The 15,829-nt window shown below is 43.2% G+C and overlaps 1 protein-coding gene across 27 annotated transcripts in view; it reads right to left on the bottom strand.

The window, feature by feature from the left end:
- Positions 1-15,829, bottom strand: part of LOC102936124 (BTG3 associated nuclear protein) — a 420,839-nt gene that overhangs the window by 385,496 nt on the left and 19,514 nt on the right. For 16 of the 27 annotated variants that reach the window (XM_037877636.2, XM_037877629.2, XM_037877628.2 and 13 more), the window contains exon 1: positions 9,492-9,671. The exons of 2 other annotated variants lie outside the window; for them this stretch is intronic. The gene's annotated coding sequence lies outside the window, so the exon portion shown is untranslated. Of the gene's footprint in view, positions 1-9,491; positions 9,700-15,829 lie in introns of those variants that run through there. 9 more of the 27 variants (XM_037877645.2, XM_037877644.2, XM_037877648.2 and 6 more) reach the window with 6 other exon arrangements.

The following is a 15,829-nucleotide window of genomic DNA, read 5'->3' as shown; positions in this document are numbered from 1 at the left end:
ATTAGAAGATATACCTAGTGAAACTTTGTTTAAACTCGTTTGATTGACGCAATGTGTGTAAACAAATTATACAACAAAAGCAGTGGTGAGTTTAAATATTTAAATTATTTTTAAAATATTTTGTACTTCTGGTGACCCTCAGTGGATTTCAAAGCACAACAGCTATCTGAGATAGTTAAGGAATGCTAAAGGATCATTTCCACCAGTGAAAGCCAGCCATAAGCAGGGTGGAATGTAACAGCTGTTCAGCAATTCTACACAGGAAGAGTATCAGATGTAACTAACAGAACAGCAGAAAGAAGAATTGCCTAGCTGGTAAAGGAGGCCTGGGTTCTCAGGAGAATGCATCCGATGAAGTGGGCTGTAGCTCACAAAAGCTTATGCTCAAATAAATGTGTTCGTCTCCAAGGTGCCACAAGTACTCCTTTTCTTTTTGCGAATACAGACTAACACAGCTGCTACTCTGAAATCTGTCGAAGTGAGTCCAAGTCTAGATCTGGGTTCTATTCCTGGCTCTGCCATTGGACTGCTAAGTGACATTACACAAGTCACTTCCCCTATATGTGCCTCAATTTCCCCATCTGTAAAATGGGGATGATACTTTGAGCAGTATAGATGAAAAGTACTGTAAGAGCTCTGGAAAGATTATTAAACTTCTAAAATGAATAAGGTGGGAAAACAGTTCTCAGAGGTAACTTGGCCAGAACACCCAGGCTAACTCTCTTACTCTTGTGAAAAGGATTACGTGACCTTTGATTACAAACTTTACTTTATATCTCACTGCAAAGCCGATAACTCAAAAAAACCCTTTTGTTCATAACATCTTGCTGGGCCATGGGCTTGGTATAAATTCTGAACGAAGACTGCCCACTACTGAATAACCAATACCATTTCTTGCAGCACCTCACAGCTTTCCTAGGTACTGTGGTAGCAGAGTGAAATTAACCAGACTGATTAGTTTCACTACCACTAAAGACAGCTAGGAAGAAAGAAAAGTAGTAAAGACCTCTCCCACTGTACAGCCAAGACAGTGTGAACCCACAACTGTCAAAATGGTGTGGGAAAAGAGAAAGTTCAATCTTGCTTCCAGCAGAAGTGCATGTGTGTTCTGTATATGAAAGATAGGGACAGCACCCTTCCCAGCAGGGGTAGGTTAGTTGCAACTAGGTTTCTCACAATAGTAAATAGAGTGATGATGTTCCTGTACCTTGCTTGTGGGCTCCCCCAATTCCTCTTTCATATCAGCCTCCAACTACTGGGTGTTCTAGTAAACTTGTTTGACACCGGCCACAGCAGAAGTCACGGAGGTTGTGGAACGTCACGGAATCCGTGACCTCTGTGACAGACACGCAGCCTTACTTATGAACCACCAAGCACAGAAGAACAAGAAACTCTGGCAGGACTAAGAAAGAGGCAGTAGTTGTTTGGAGGGAGCCAGAAAGACACCAGAACCTGCTGATCTGGAGAAGTCAAACCTGCCTTTCAGCATCAAAGGATAGTAGGACTTTAGGCAACAAGTGTGCGTAGGCTGCTTGTTTTAAAATCCTATTTTCTCCTCTAATGCTTTGTTCCTATTGCTAAAAAACAATACACAACTGACACACCACCTTAGGTATTTTATGACATCTGTTTGTTGCCTTTCCTTGTTTTTGATATTTTGAACAAAAAATCCCTATTTAATATTTTATTAAACCATTTTATTTTGTATTGGATTGGAATGTATTTGTACTAGTGTCTATGAAGAGGTTTTAGAGAAACTACCACATTCTTCATTATCTTCAGATGTAATTTCAGATTTCCACTACATACGTTCTCCAGGTTCAGTACAACAAAGTAAGGATTTTGACACAAAAATCTCTATATTTTAGCATTTACAATATACAGCTTAACAAACACAGTGACAGGTTGAGTCCAGTAGAAAACTAAACAGACAGTATTTTTGTCTGGTTCAAATGAATGTTGTTACCTAATTATAAAAGCTCAACCAGCCTCTTTTTGGAAAACTCCACAAGACAGGACTCTAAAGATGGACTCTTCCTTGCAGAGCTCCTCAACTTTATCCTGGGGGGAGAGGGTTAAGGTCAGGGTCTGACTCAGTGCAAAAGGTTGCACAGTCTGCCCCCAAACATGGGTGATGGCATGAAACACACATGGAGGTCATGCACCTCTTCATCAGATCTTGCCCCAGACAGCTCTGCTCCAATACAGCCACATTAAAATGAACCACCCCGTATTTTTCACCCCTTTCTATAACATGAACCCCAGCCTTATAGAGTGATATTCAGAGGAAGGGAAGGATAGAGTCATGGTAGCAAGCTAACACTATTTCCACAGAGAAAGGCGTAGATCAGCGGTGGGCAACTTGCAGGTCGTGAGACAGTTTGTTTACACTGACAGTCCACAGGCACGGCCGCCCACAGCTCCCATTGGCCACGGTTCGCTGATCCTGGCCAATGAGAGCTGCTGGAAGCAGTGCAGGCAGCAGGGACGTGCTGACCGCCGCTTCCTGCAACCCCCATTGGCCGGGAATGGCGAACCACAGCCACTGGGAGCTGCGGGCGGCTGTGCCTGTGGACAGTCAGTGTAAACAAACTGTCTCACCACCAGCCAGTGGATTACTCCGATGGGTCACGTGCGGGCCCACAGGTTGCCTCCCACTGGGGTAAATGGATGAGATTCTGAGAGGATACTTTAGACCAAAGGTTCTCACCACTTTGCCTTAGAAGTCTAAAGCTAATACCAAATAAGTGATAAATGTTGCAGAAGAAAATTCTACCTTGGTTCACAGATCAATAAATATTGCTTATTAGTACCTGGAAAATGGAGTTTTATGTAAACGTGTTGAAAAACAGGTGTTACAAAACAGTATATGTTGTTTCAATAGTTCAAGTTCTGGTTAAAAAAAAGGTACTTATAATGTTTTATAAGAAGTTTAGTGGGGAAAAAAATCATCAAAATTGCCCATGACATATTTTTGTGCGGGTTTTGTTTTTTTGCAAAAAAGAACTCCCCTCCAAAAAAAAAAAAAAAAATAGTTTTCAGTTTTTCATCAAAAAATAAAAAAATATCAAAAATTGAATTATTCTTCAAAAATATTTTTGATAAAATGATCAATTCTACTCAATATCACTTGTGAAAACTTTAAAGCACGTAAGGAAAACTAATCAAAGTTCTATTCTCTACCTTTCCATCTCTGTTTGGGTCTTACTAAAATCAACTCTTCTTTCACTGCCAGCTTACAACAGTGGCCAGAAACGTCTTTGTTAATCTTTGGCTGATCAAAAGTTTAAGCCTTTTCCTTACAGAGATGGGCATCACCAAGGTTATATACATGCCTGTGTTTATTCTAGGATGGAAAACTGGAACAATACCTTCTTGAGCTAACTAGGAAGACCACTGGGAAACGCTAGTTAGTGCAGAAAACAGCTGCAGTAAGTTTCAGTTACCTTCCTCGTAAAATTAGAAGTGATAATTACCACTCACAGAGTCCTAAGTTTCAGAGTAGCAGCCGTGTTTGTCTGTATCGGCAAAAAGTAAAGGAGAACTTGTGGCACCTTAGAGATAACAAATTTATTTGAGCATAAGCTTTCGTGAGCTACAGCTCACTTCCTATGTATAAAGCCTACGGCACAGCTGCTTCAACGGTCAGCATCCCTCTGACCCATCAGACCAACTATATTTGTCCAGCCGTTTTATAAGGGTAGGGCTGAAGGGAGCTGCAGACAGTGTTTTCAGTGAAAGACCTTACCCACCATCCAGGAATAAGACCCATACATGAATCTGGCTTCATTCAGGAAGCTTTGTAAGATGCAACACTTAATTCAGGCTTTTCACTGCCACACACAGTACTGCAAACTTTCAGCTTGCATGCTAAGTTTTCCTTTCTCTGTCTAAAAGAAAAGGAGTACTTGTGGCGCCTTAGAGACTAACCAATTTATTTGAGCATAAGCTTTCGTGAGCTACAGCTCACTTCATCGGATGCATACTGTATGAGCTGTAGCTCACGAAAGCTTATGCTCAAATAAATTGGTTAGTCTCTAAGGTGCCACAAGTACTCCTTTTCTTTTTGCGAATACAGACTAACACAGCTGTTATTCTGAAACCTCTCTCTGTCTAATAAAGCTGCTTTATTATGGTGTCATGGAGGTTTCTGCCTTGAGAAATGTTGTTCATATCAGGCAAAGAGCAGGCACTTAGTATGAGGACAGACACCATTACTTATACTAGTAATAAATACTGACTCAGGTTGTCTTATTTGACTCAGGAAACTAGCCTTTAATAAAAATGACTATTCTTCTTACAAATCTGTAGAGACTTCAGATTTGGATACACTCGCATCTAGCGGAGAGAAATATTTGTTTAATAATATGTTTTATTCTTATGCGATTCATCTCAATCAGAATGCTTCACAACCAGAAAGAGCAATGTGACTTTGTTCTCTTTCTAGCATGCATTATTAAATTTCTATATTAAAATAGTCTTCTGACCTAGCACTTTAGAAAAAGTAAACATTCTAATACAAGCTTCCAAGCAAGCTAATTTAGAAAAAGTATGGTAATGAACCTGTATAATATACTATAAACAAGTCAGTTAGTTACTTTCATTTATCGAAGCCCTTCCTTATTCTCAAAAAGAACTGTTTTAAGATGAAGTGAGCTGCAGCTCACGAAAGCTTATGCTCAAATAAATCTGTTAGTCTCTAAGATGCCACAAGTACTCCTTTTCTTTTTGCAAATACAGACTAACACGGCTGCTACTCTGAAACCTGTTTTAAGATGTTTACTTCCTGCAAACTAACACTTGATTTCTACAAAAAGGAAGGTTTCAGAGTAACAGCCGTGTTAGTCTGTATTCGCAAAAAGAAAAGGAGGACTTGTGGCACCTTAGAGACTAACCAATTTATTTGAGCATGAGCTTTCATGAGCTACAGCTCACTTCATCGGATGCAATTTCAAATTCTGCAATTTCTACAGTATGCATCCGATGAAGTGAGCTGTAGCTCACGAAAGCTCATGCTCAAATAAATTGGTTAGTCTCTAAGGTGCCACAAGTCCTCCTTTTCTTTTTACAAAAAGGAAGTAGTTTAATTGTTTATTCAGGGCATCAAGCTTTAGGAAACTGATGTAACTATCACACGGAGCTTTAAGATACAGAGAGAAAAAGAGTATTGTTCAAATTCTTGCCAAGTATACATAATTCAAAATAATTAAATTGAAGAACAATCTATAATCATGAGCAGAACATGCTGAGGTTCTTCCTCAGCTTCTGAATTGCACGTCATGTTCCTAGGGCAATCCTATTTTGCTTACACCACTTCATAAGTCTTCCCAAAAAAAGAGGATAGCTACAGCCTTTAAACCTATGAATGTTTATGTACTTTCAAAAGTTACTCACTGATCTTTAGAAGACAAGTTCAATGAGTGAGTTTATGCAGCAGATCCAGTCCTAATTTTTATTATTTCTACAAATCCACACCCAGGACATAAAGAAGTATTTGATTTTTAATTGTAAAATAATTAAGCTCTAATTTACAGTAAGAGAACAAAAGTAAAATAAGTTCAGACTTCCAAGTGATCCTTAAATGACTGTTTCGCAGAAAGGTATTAGAGGGTTCTGTCCAATGGATGATTTTATTTGTCAAAACATGGTCTTATTTATAGACCAGAATACAAGTGTACTTAAAATAAGGAAATTTAAACTTATTGCGCATTCTGACTAGTGCCTTACTATATGTTCTGCAACACAGCAACAGAGCAAATTAAGGATTTAGACGTAGCTTTATCAAAATCTTAAACTGTGGTGAGACAGGCCCTGCATTTGAATTAAAATAAATTGTTTATTTCCTTTTTCACACAGAAATTAAGAAAATGAAAATATGGAATCTTTACTTTTTTAAACTAAAATACAGATAAAAAATAAGTAATTTCAATAATTTAAAATCGCAACTAAGTACCAAATTCCAGGAAATTACGCCCATGAAGAAAAGATTTTATTGGAAATGAGTTTTGTATATACAGCATTACTACTTCAAACAACAAAAAATGTGTGGCTGGTAGGTTTGCATATATTCCTGCTTCAATTTCTGCAATACTCTGCAGACCTTTAGAATAGTCTTATTTTTGTATGTGCTTCTGTGTATGCAGAGAAGTTCCCATCTCTTCCCATTAAAAACAAATGGTTGACTTTATTGTGAGAAGTAGCCTTATGTACACATTTCTTACAAGAACCACATAAATACCAACTCAAGCAATGCCTCATTAAAAAAATATTAGAGCTTGGAAGTTCTGATAAACAAGATGAGAATGTACATGTTCTGTGAATTCATCTAATTTTTTCCTATCTGAATATGAATCAACATGAAAATAAGGGGTAGAGAGAACCTACAATATCCACATATAAGTCAATGCAAATTTGGTTAATGTGGGTTGAACCTACCCTGCACTCATTGTAGAATCAGGATCTTACTCAGGACAACCCTGAATACTCTTTTAGGGTATGAAGATCCATATCTCATATATTTAACCTTTCCTTAGGTAATCAGTGGAAACCAGTATAAAACATATCTTGTGCATGACAAAAAAGTCTGTGATTTTTGTCCAGGGAACATAAGTAAGGCTAAGATTTTGTCATGGTTAATTTTAGTAAAAGTCACGGACTGGTCACGGGCAATAAACAAAAATTAACGGAAGCCGTGACCTTTCTGTGACTTTTGCTGCTGTGGCTCCATGATTTCCCCTGCCACCTGGTGGCTGGGAGCTATGGGGTTCCCCCTCTGCTCAGGGCAGCTGGAAGCTGCAAGGGGGCCATATTTCCCAAAGAGAAAACGAGAAACACCCAACCACTCACCCAAGGCATCCCCCTGCTTCCCCCCTCCCCTTTCTGCACAAGGCTGTTGCCCATCCCTGGAACCCTGAGGAGGGCCCCCTCAGGAGTCTGTCACCTGTCGCTGGAACCCTGCAGGGGGCCCCCTATCGCCTGTCGCTGGAACCCTGCCAGGGCCCCGCTGGCTATCAGCTCAGTCCCGCAATCCCTGGGGCTGAAGCAGAGAATGTCACCCAGGTCTCTGGAAGTCACTGATTCCATGACTTCCTTGACATAAACGTAGACTTAAACATAAGCAAGGACTATTTCAAAAAAATTATTTAGCAGAACACGCACTGGTTGAATCCTGATCATCAAACATAACATTATCAGACACCAAAATTAATGTCCACTGGATTAGTGTGATACTATTAAGCATTAACATTACTAGTATTTTAAAGAGCCTTACAATTTTAGGTCTGTATTGCAGCCACCTGATGAATTAAACTTGACAAGATCATAAAGATGTTAAAACCTGTAAGTTACCATAAATTAGATTTTGGGGCAAAGCAACATCCACAGAATGTGCACAACAATTTCTGAAACAGGCAGGATGTTCACATCTATGAAAACTGGATTCAATCTTTAATTGCCCTAACAATTTATCAAGTTCTTCTACCTGTCATCTTCCAATGTATTATTGCAAACTGAGTTATTAGGCTAAAATACAGTTTGCTATTTATTATGGTTTCAGGATCAATTAGAATTTTTAGTTGTTAAATGAATGTTGTGTAAAATCTAATACATATTTAAATAAATTAATTTATTGGTTGTTTTATTCAGAGAAAATATTAAAGGGACACTCAATTTAAGTTCTGGTGTTCAAAACTTAAAAATAGTTTCAAGTACCACCCTTATCCCTGCATATTTTGATGGTTTTACAGAGGTTCTCAAACTGGGGGTTGGGACCCCTCAGGGGGCTCACGAGATTATTAGATGGGGAGTCACGGGCTGTCAGCCTCCGCCCTAAACCCTACTGTGCCTCCAGCATTTATAATCGTGTTAAATATATTAAAAAGTGTTTTTAATTTATAAGGGGGGGGTCACACTCAGAGGCTTGCTATGTGAAAGGGGTCACCAGTACAAAAGTTTGAGAACCACTGTTTTACAGCCATTTTTTAAGTATTTCTCTCTCTGTGTATGTTGTGTGAAAGACCTAAAAAAGAGGGGAAACTATAATTAAACTGGTTTCAGAGTAGCAGCCATGTTAGTCTGTATTCGCAAAAAGAAAAGGAGTACTTGTGGCACCTTAGAGACTAACAAATTTATCTGAGCATAAGCTTTCGTGAGCTACAGCTCACTTAATCACGAAAGCTTATGCTCAAATAAATTTGCTAGTCTCTAAGGTGCCACAAGTACTCCTTTTCCTTTTATAATTAAACTGAAATTTACTATTCAGAAAGGAAGGTTAAACAAAGTAAACTAATTGGAGAAGTAGCCAAAAAAAAAAAAAGCTCTAAACTTTCCCTTACAGTAATATGAAGTGTTATCAGTAAAAATAGTAGGCAGTTTTCAGAAAATGATATTTTTTTTAAGTTCATAATGCCCCTTTAAATTTGTGCTTCTGTTAAAAGATAAACAAAACTCTTCTCTTGGGAATACTAAAAATAAACGAGTATACAAACTATATAGCCCCCTAGCAGAATTAATTGACTATATTTGGTTATAAGTTTCATACTTTTCACCATATAAGGAGAAAAAAATCTTTTAAAACATCTTAATATTCCAAAGACAAGAGGAAAAAAATGTCTGATGGCTAAGTGCAGACTGATTCAGAAAATAACTCAAATGAGGAGAGCAGGGAAAAGGTCATTCACCTGCATGAAGAACAACATGCCCAGCTACATAATTTTTGCAATCAAGTGTTTGTATGTGCAAGCCCAAACCCCTTTCCATTACAGAAGTCCACAAGTGACACTTGGGGTGGGTAAAGGGCGCCAACACCCCCTCTAGTTTTATTTACAATCTATTATGGGGGTAGAAGGTGCACCTAGAGAAACAGCCATTCCTTCTAAAAACTCACTGGCAACGCAGTGTGTGCGCCACATTGGGAGAGTGGGGGTGGGATTACATCTGCCTCACACCAGCCCTCTCAGAAAGACCATCACAAAACCGGGGGTGGGAACAGCTCCCCCATTATAGTGCTACTCATGGGAGAAGGAGAAATGTAGGGTGCTCCCCCCCCAATGCTAGCCTTGCAACCCAATGGGCCTGGGGGGGCTGAGCCCCGCCCCTCCCAGTAGGACTGGGGGAGGGGGGGACAGCAGTGGGGTAGGCAGAGAACTGCCCCTCCCCCACAGTGCGGTGAGGGGCCTAGTGCCGGGGGAGGGGGGTCAAGGCGGAGACACCCCCCCCGCCGCCAGAGCCCCGGACGTGAGGGCTGCAGCCCCCCGGGGAGACCCCAACACGGTGCCAGCAGCCCCATGGGGGAGGGGCGGAGACTCGCCAGCGCCCGCAAACCGTAGGGGCGGGGGCAGAGCCCCCCCCGGCTCGGCCCCTCCCTGAGCCTCTCGCTCGCGGCCCGGTTGCCTGGCCGACGCCGTGAGCAGCGGGGAAGCCGTGCTGGGCCGCGGCCCTCGGGCCCAACAGCAGCCGGCCCGAGCCATCCGGCCGCGGGAAGCCGCGGTTACCGTGTGTGGTGGCGAATTCTCGTGGTGTTTGTCGAGCGGCTGCGATAATGGCGTCCTTCCTCGCGAGAGATCTCCGCGTCCTCACTGCGCAGGCGCCGCCGCGCCGCTCCCACTGCTTCCCCCGTCCTGCCCGGGAGGCTGCGCAGCCGCCCAGAGAAGCCTCCTCGCAACCGCCCTTAACCGCCGCACGGCCAATGTCGACTACAACTCCCAGAAGCCAAAGCGCGCTGCCTTGTGGCCGGCGCTCCCGTGGGGCAGGCTGGGAGGTGTAGTACCATAACGTGTCGCAGTAACTGCTGGGAGTTGTAGTCCAAAGGAGCCCTGGATCGTCTTCTGTGAAAGCTGGGGCGGGTAGTTAGCCCCATTTCATGCCCGTTAGGTACTACTCTTGGGTGAATACATCCCCGTGTCCCCCCAGAGGGATGAATTTTGGGAGTCCATGAAATCTCATCACCTTGAGCTGGGGCATCATGACATCATGACATGACGTGACATGACATCATCGTGCAGCATTATGATATTTTCACACACTGGCACCGCGTTGTGCGGCGCTCTCGCACTGAGCTGTGGAGTAGGGAGATTTTCCCATGACTTCATCACAGGGCTCGGTGAGGTTTAATGCATAACCACCAATGCTGAGTCACACGGGGGCTTCTGTGTCTGGTTATTGCGGGAAACCCAGACTGTACCCATTTTTCTGTTCCTGGTCTGGTATCGCAGGGGTTTTGCAAAACCCAGTGTTGTGTCTTGTGTTTTTAAACCCCTTCAGATTTGTCAATTCAAAGAGCCACTTGACTGAGCTTGTAAAATTGGCAGCAGGCTGGCTAACTCTATGAGAACTATAGGTCCTCCACCATCAAGCCTGTCACATATTGACACATTGCCTTCTATCACTCCCTTCCCAAGTCTCCCTAAGAAGTCTACCCATGTCCAAATGGTGGATTGTAAGTCAACTGCAGATCCTAATGTGTGTTTAAAGGAAACTCCAACATTTTCATCCCTGTGGGCAGGTTATTGGATCTTGCAGAACTTGTGCTGCGTCAAAAAAAAACCAAAAACAAATAAGAACATAAGAATGGCCATACTGGGTCAGACCAAAGGTCCATCCAGCCCAGTATCCTGCCTACCGACAGTGGCCAATGCCAGGTGCCCCAGAGGGAGTGAACCTAACAGGTAATGATCTAGTGATCTCTCTCCTGCCATCCATCTCCACCCTCTGACAAACAGAGGCTCGGGACACCATTCCTTACCCATCATGGCTAACAGCCATTAATGGACTTAACCTCCATGAACTTATCCAGTTCTCTTTTAAACCCTGTTATAGTTCTAGCCTTCACAACCTCCTCAGGCAAGGAGTTCCACAGGTTGACCGTGTGCCGAGGGAAGAACAACAGAACGGCAGCATTTAGCAAGGTTCAGCATATTGCCGAAAGACAGGCTGCCAGTAGGAATTGGCAAAAATAACACACTGGGCTTAGGTTTCCATTGCTCCATTCGCGTGTTTGGAGCATGACTTGGGGATTAGGCAAAGGTGGCTTTAAAATACCTTTGTTTTCCCCATATTCTCAAACTGTTGAGGGCCCTGATGGGCTCTGGCATAAGTCAGAGAAGCAGCAGGACTGCTCTCGTTTAAGCTCCGGTAAAAAAAAAAATGTCCCTTTAGGGGTTATCCACCAGCCCTGGAGAGTAAGAATGCAATGTGTTCCAGTCACCAGTATTTCCTCCATTTGCTGCGTCTGGTTTCTCCCTGCACCAGGCACTAGGAATGCAGAGGAAAGCATATGGGCATTGCAGCAGCTCACTGCTGGCTGGGGCACACTCACATGGGGAATGTTACCCAGGGGATGTTTTCACCTGCTCTACTAAAGTACCAGGGTGCAGCAAAGAACTGGCCCCAGGGAGTGCTCTCCATCCTTAGCTCTGTTCTTCAGCAGCACACTGCCCCTTTGCAACAATAGTAAATAGAGTGATAATAAGAGCTCTGGGGTTAGAAGCACTCTGCATGCTATTGTGGCAGAGAGACCTGGTGCAATGCACTGCTCAAGCAAGGGGATCCTGGAGGAAGTGAGCAGCAATAGCCAGGTGGAAAGGTGCAGCACTTCAACAGACCTGCACGTTAGAGACAGCAACAGGCAAGAAAACCTGTGAGGCATCATTGGGGATAGTCATGAGGAGAGAGAAGGAAGCAAGCAAGCTGAGGGACCCTAGAAGAGTTGCTCCAAAGAGCAGAGATGACAGCAGCGGCCACCATGCAGAGCCCAGTCGCAACGTTTGCTGCCCCAAAAGTAGCACCAGTGCACCAGGAGTACCGAGGTGTGATTGGAGCTGATGCTCGTGTGACAGGCTTAGTGGTGGGTGAAGGTAGAGAACTGATAAGATCACTGCCTTGAAGAGAAGTGTCTGGTACCAGGGTGTAGGGCTTCTTCTAAAGTAACCGTATAGCACATAAGCATGTCTAGTATGAAACAGTTGTGCATGAGAAGAGCATTGAAGCTCACAGCCAGACTCTGAAGAAGGTGCATTTGTGCAGCACCCTCATACACCTTCCTGTTAGTTATTTTGCTCCTCCCTTGGCATATCAGTTCCACATGTTTTGCACAGCCACTGAATGCCAAATCTGTACGAGTTACAGTACTTTACCCCAACACCCATCTTACTACCTATTTATACCACCATTTATGTCATCGTTGATTTTGGCTTCAAAGCTACCAGATGAGTTACAATAGCTTGCTGCATTTGGCTGAATGTGGCTCTGTTGTCCTGTATACCTCCCTGTGCGTTGGGTTTGTAAAGAAATATCTAGGACCTCTTATTATTGAAAACAAAATGTGGCCACTAGGTGGTAGTATAAAAGTATATTAACTCCATTAAGGGTTTTTCGCCCAGTTTACTGGGAAGTGTTATTTTAGATTTTTATAATCATCAGTGCCCATTTGCTTTTTCTTATGAAAGCTTTTGTTAAGACAGTCATACAGCAATCTCCATCTCACTCTTGCCATCTCAGCACCCACATCTCTCCCTGTTCATATGTATCCACACAGCCAGAGAGGGATTCCAGTGAAGGGTATGGGAAGGAGTGGTGATAGATGGTGACACACGGAAGAGGTAACTGATCCTCCCACTTCCTCCATGCAAGCTGGGGGGAATCCACCTTGGAGACCTCCTCTGCGCTCAGATCAACAGAGCCTGATCTGGATCTCAGTTTTTAACTTGGGTCAAATTCCAATAGACTTCAACAGGAGCGAAAAATGAATGAGAATTTCAGGATATTAATTGTATTCTTTATTTATATAGATCCAAATGTGTCTTACCAGAAGGTGCTTTGTTATTCCCACTCAGATAACAATACCTGATTTGTTATTTGAACTCAAAAGGCCAAATTTTGGCCCACTTTTTTTTTTTTTTTTTTTGGAGAGAGAGAGAGAGAGAGAGATGCTAACTTTTATCTACAGTGCTATTAAAAATCATTTGCTCACAGATTACATCTGTTTTATTTCCCCCTTGTTTTAGCTTTCATTTGAGAAGAACTTCCTGGGAAAATTGCTACTCTAACATCTCCAGTATGGATCACCATGTCTGGCACCAGTTGGTATCTCATTCATCAGTTTCCCTTTCTTGCTCTTAAAAAAATCACAAGGCCTAGCATACTATCAGAGGTAAAAAATTAACTCTCTGTGCACACAGTTTTGCAACTGTACCAGCACCAGGAGAACAAAGGTTGCCAAAGAGACAGATGTACTCTTCCAGGGCATTTGTTTAAACAAGTGACAGGCATTCACAACTGGTATTTGTGGGCAGATGAAAACCCAACATAGGCGGAAAAGAGAAGAGGTGATAAGAGAATATGAGCAGCTGGAGAACATTAGCTACAACATCTCTTTAGGGATGTTTTCTTTGACCATGCATAAAATCTGTGGTCAGGAACTTGCAGTTAGGATCACTGATGGCATCTGAATATGACCTATATTTGGAGATTTTTGTTTGAGTTAACTTTATTAAGTTTCTGGATAATAAACCTTACACCCAGGAAGAAGCATACACATGGTCCTAGGCACATTGTGCTGTCGCAATACATTGAACTGACATATGGTGCACGTTAAAAGCAAAGCTGTTCAATCAAAATGTCACAAAATACATAATATGCATTTTTGAAACAGAGCTCTGTAATGATATCATCTTATGACTGCTAATGAGATTCGTAAGCCTTGACTATTAAGTCACATCTGTTTGATCTGAAACATCCATGATACTGAAATCCTGGATTCCCACAGTCATATCTGTCAGTGCACCTCAATCGCAACCTGCAGCGTCTCCTGCAATTTCAGTACTGCTTCCACACCTCTGCTAAATGTATTTCACTCTTAAACTACACTACAATAGGCTAATGTAAGTCACCTTGCGTTGACCTATTTGCGCACGTGTCTAAGCTCAAATATGTCTCAGTGACACAGTAGAACCACCTCTCCAATCGCATGGAGCCACGGTTGACCTACTGAGGTCAAAGCAATGCGAGTGTAGATACTGCATGACCTGCATGGACCCTGTCAATCCTTCAGCAGCTGTCCCACAATGCCCCATTCCCTGTGACACTGGTCACTATTTTAAACTCCACTGCCCGGGGGCTCACAAGAGTGGAGACCATCCCTCTCCCCCTTTAAGACACCTCACATGTTTTTGAAATGCCTTTTCCTGATTGCCCACCTTGGTGAGCACACTTAGCAGCTCTCGTTTGTTGTGTGCAACTGCCCAACTGACCATGCTGGGTCCTTGCACTAGACACGCTCCTGCCTGGAGTAGACAAGAGATATTGGATCTCCTGGGCCTGTGGGCAGAAGTGGCTGTGCAAGCACAGCTAGGGACCAGATGTAGAAACACTGGCATCTATGAACAGGGGATGCAGGCAAAGAGGTATGACAGGGATCAGCAGCAGTGTTCCGTGAAAGTGAAGGAACTGCGCTAGGCATACCTCAAGGCCAGCAAGGCCAACAATAGATCTGGTACTGAACCACAGACCTACTGCTTTTATAACGAGCTGCATACCATACTTGGCAGAGACCCCACCAGTACCACAGACCAACAAGGATACCTTGGAGGAGACAGAGACCCCTACTGTGAACAGTGAGGAGGACAATGCGGGGGGGGAGGGTGGGTGAGCTTAGCACTCAGATCCAGGCATGTGACCTTTCGCATCTGAAATTTCTGCAGCCACTGCTCATCGTCCCAAACCTGCATTGTAATGGGATCCCACCAGTCAGTGCTTGCTTCCTGGGCCCAGAAGTGGCGCTTCACCATTTCCAGCTACTGTGAATGCCACCAACAACCTTGAATTGTTTTCCATTATGTGTCCCAGTTCAGGGCAACTACACTGGTATTTCCCCTCACTGGTCCACCAAGAACACCCACTCTCAGGCTTCTGGCTCCCCTGGCCATCACCTCTCTTGGGTGGAGACACGTATTGCTCTCCCTTCTGACTGGATTATCTCCAGGCTGAGCAGGTTCCCTGCCATCACTGTGTTATTCTCAGCAGAGACAGGCTGCCCAAGCAGGGCTGCTTGCTTTCTCTACAGAGACGGTTAACAGTGTGACTGCCCAGTTACAGTTACCACACAACTCTTTCTGTGCAAGCCCATTTTATTCTGAGAGTACAAGCACTGCAGAGAAAACATATTAAAAACAATAAAAGAACCTGCATGCATGCTAATGAGCTTACCAGAGATCACCCCAACCCCAACATGAGTTCTTGCAGGAGCCGTTCTTCAACACCCCACCCAATGGGTTTCCTTGTGGGCTCAAGTTCATCACAGCTTCAGCTCAGAACAGACACACACAGTCTTGTGGGGCCTCAATAGGCCCATTTCTTCCAACCCTTCCCTAAGGATTGGGGCCCTCTGCGGACCAGACATCCTGTCCATTTGCTTGATCAGGAAGAAGTCCTTCAGACTGTGTAAAGCCAGGCTATTGATCCATTAGTCGTTTCTTTGTTTGTTGGTCCCTGGAGAATCCAGTTTGAACTAGTATAAGCATACCTCTCCAGAGGGTGGCTTCAAAGGGGCTAATAACCAGAGAAATTTCATGAGCATCCTCCTCCTCTTAGAGGAGTTACATACAATTCCACACTAGCACATACACAACTGTATTTTTAATACAATGGATCAGAAAAGTATTAAACCTAATTCAATCAGGTTTAATTTAGTTCAGTAAAGTTTATCTTAATTCCATAAGGTTTGCCCAGGATGTTGCAGGAAACTGTCCGTCCGTCACACTATGTCCCTCAACAAACTGTCCTTCAATAAATTGTTGTGTCCTCTGGTGTTATGGTACTTCTTGCAGGTCTGGAA

Source organism: Chelonia mydas, chromosome 12 (genome assembly GCF_015237465.2).
Source record: "Chelonia mydas isolate rCheMyd1 chromosome 12, rCheMyd1.pri.v2, whole genome shotgun sequence".
NCBI classification, from domain to species: Eukaryota; Metazoa; Chordata; order Testudines; family Cheloniidae; genus Chelonia; species Chelonia mydas.
This window is presented reverse-complemented; position numbering and strand designations above follow the sequence as displayed.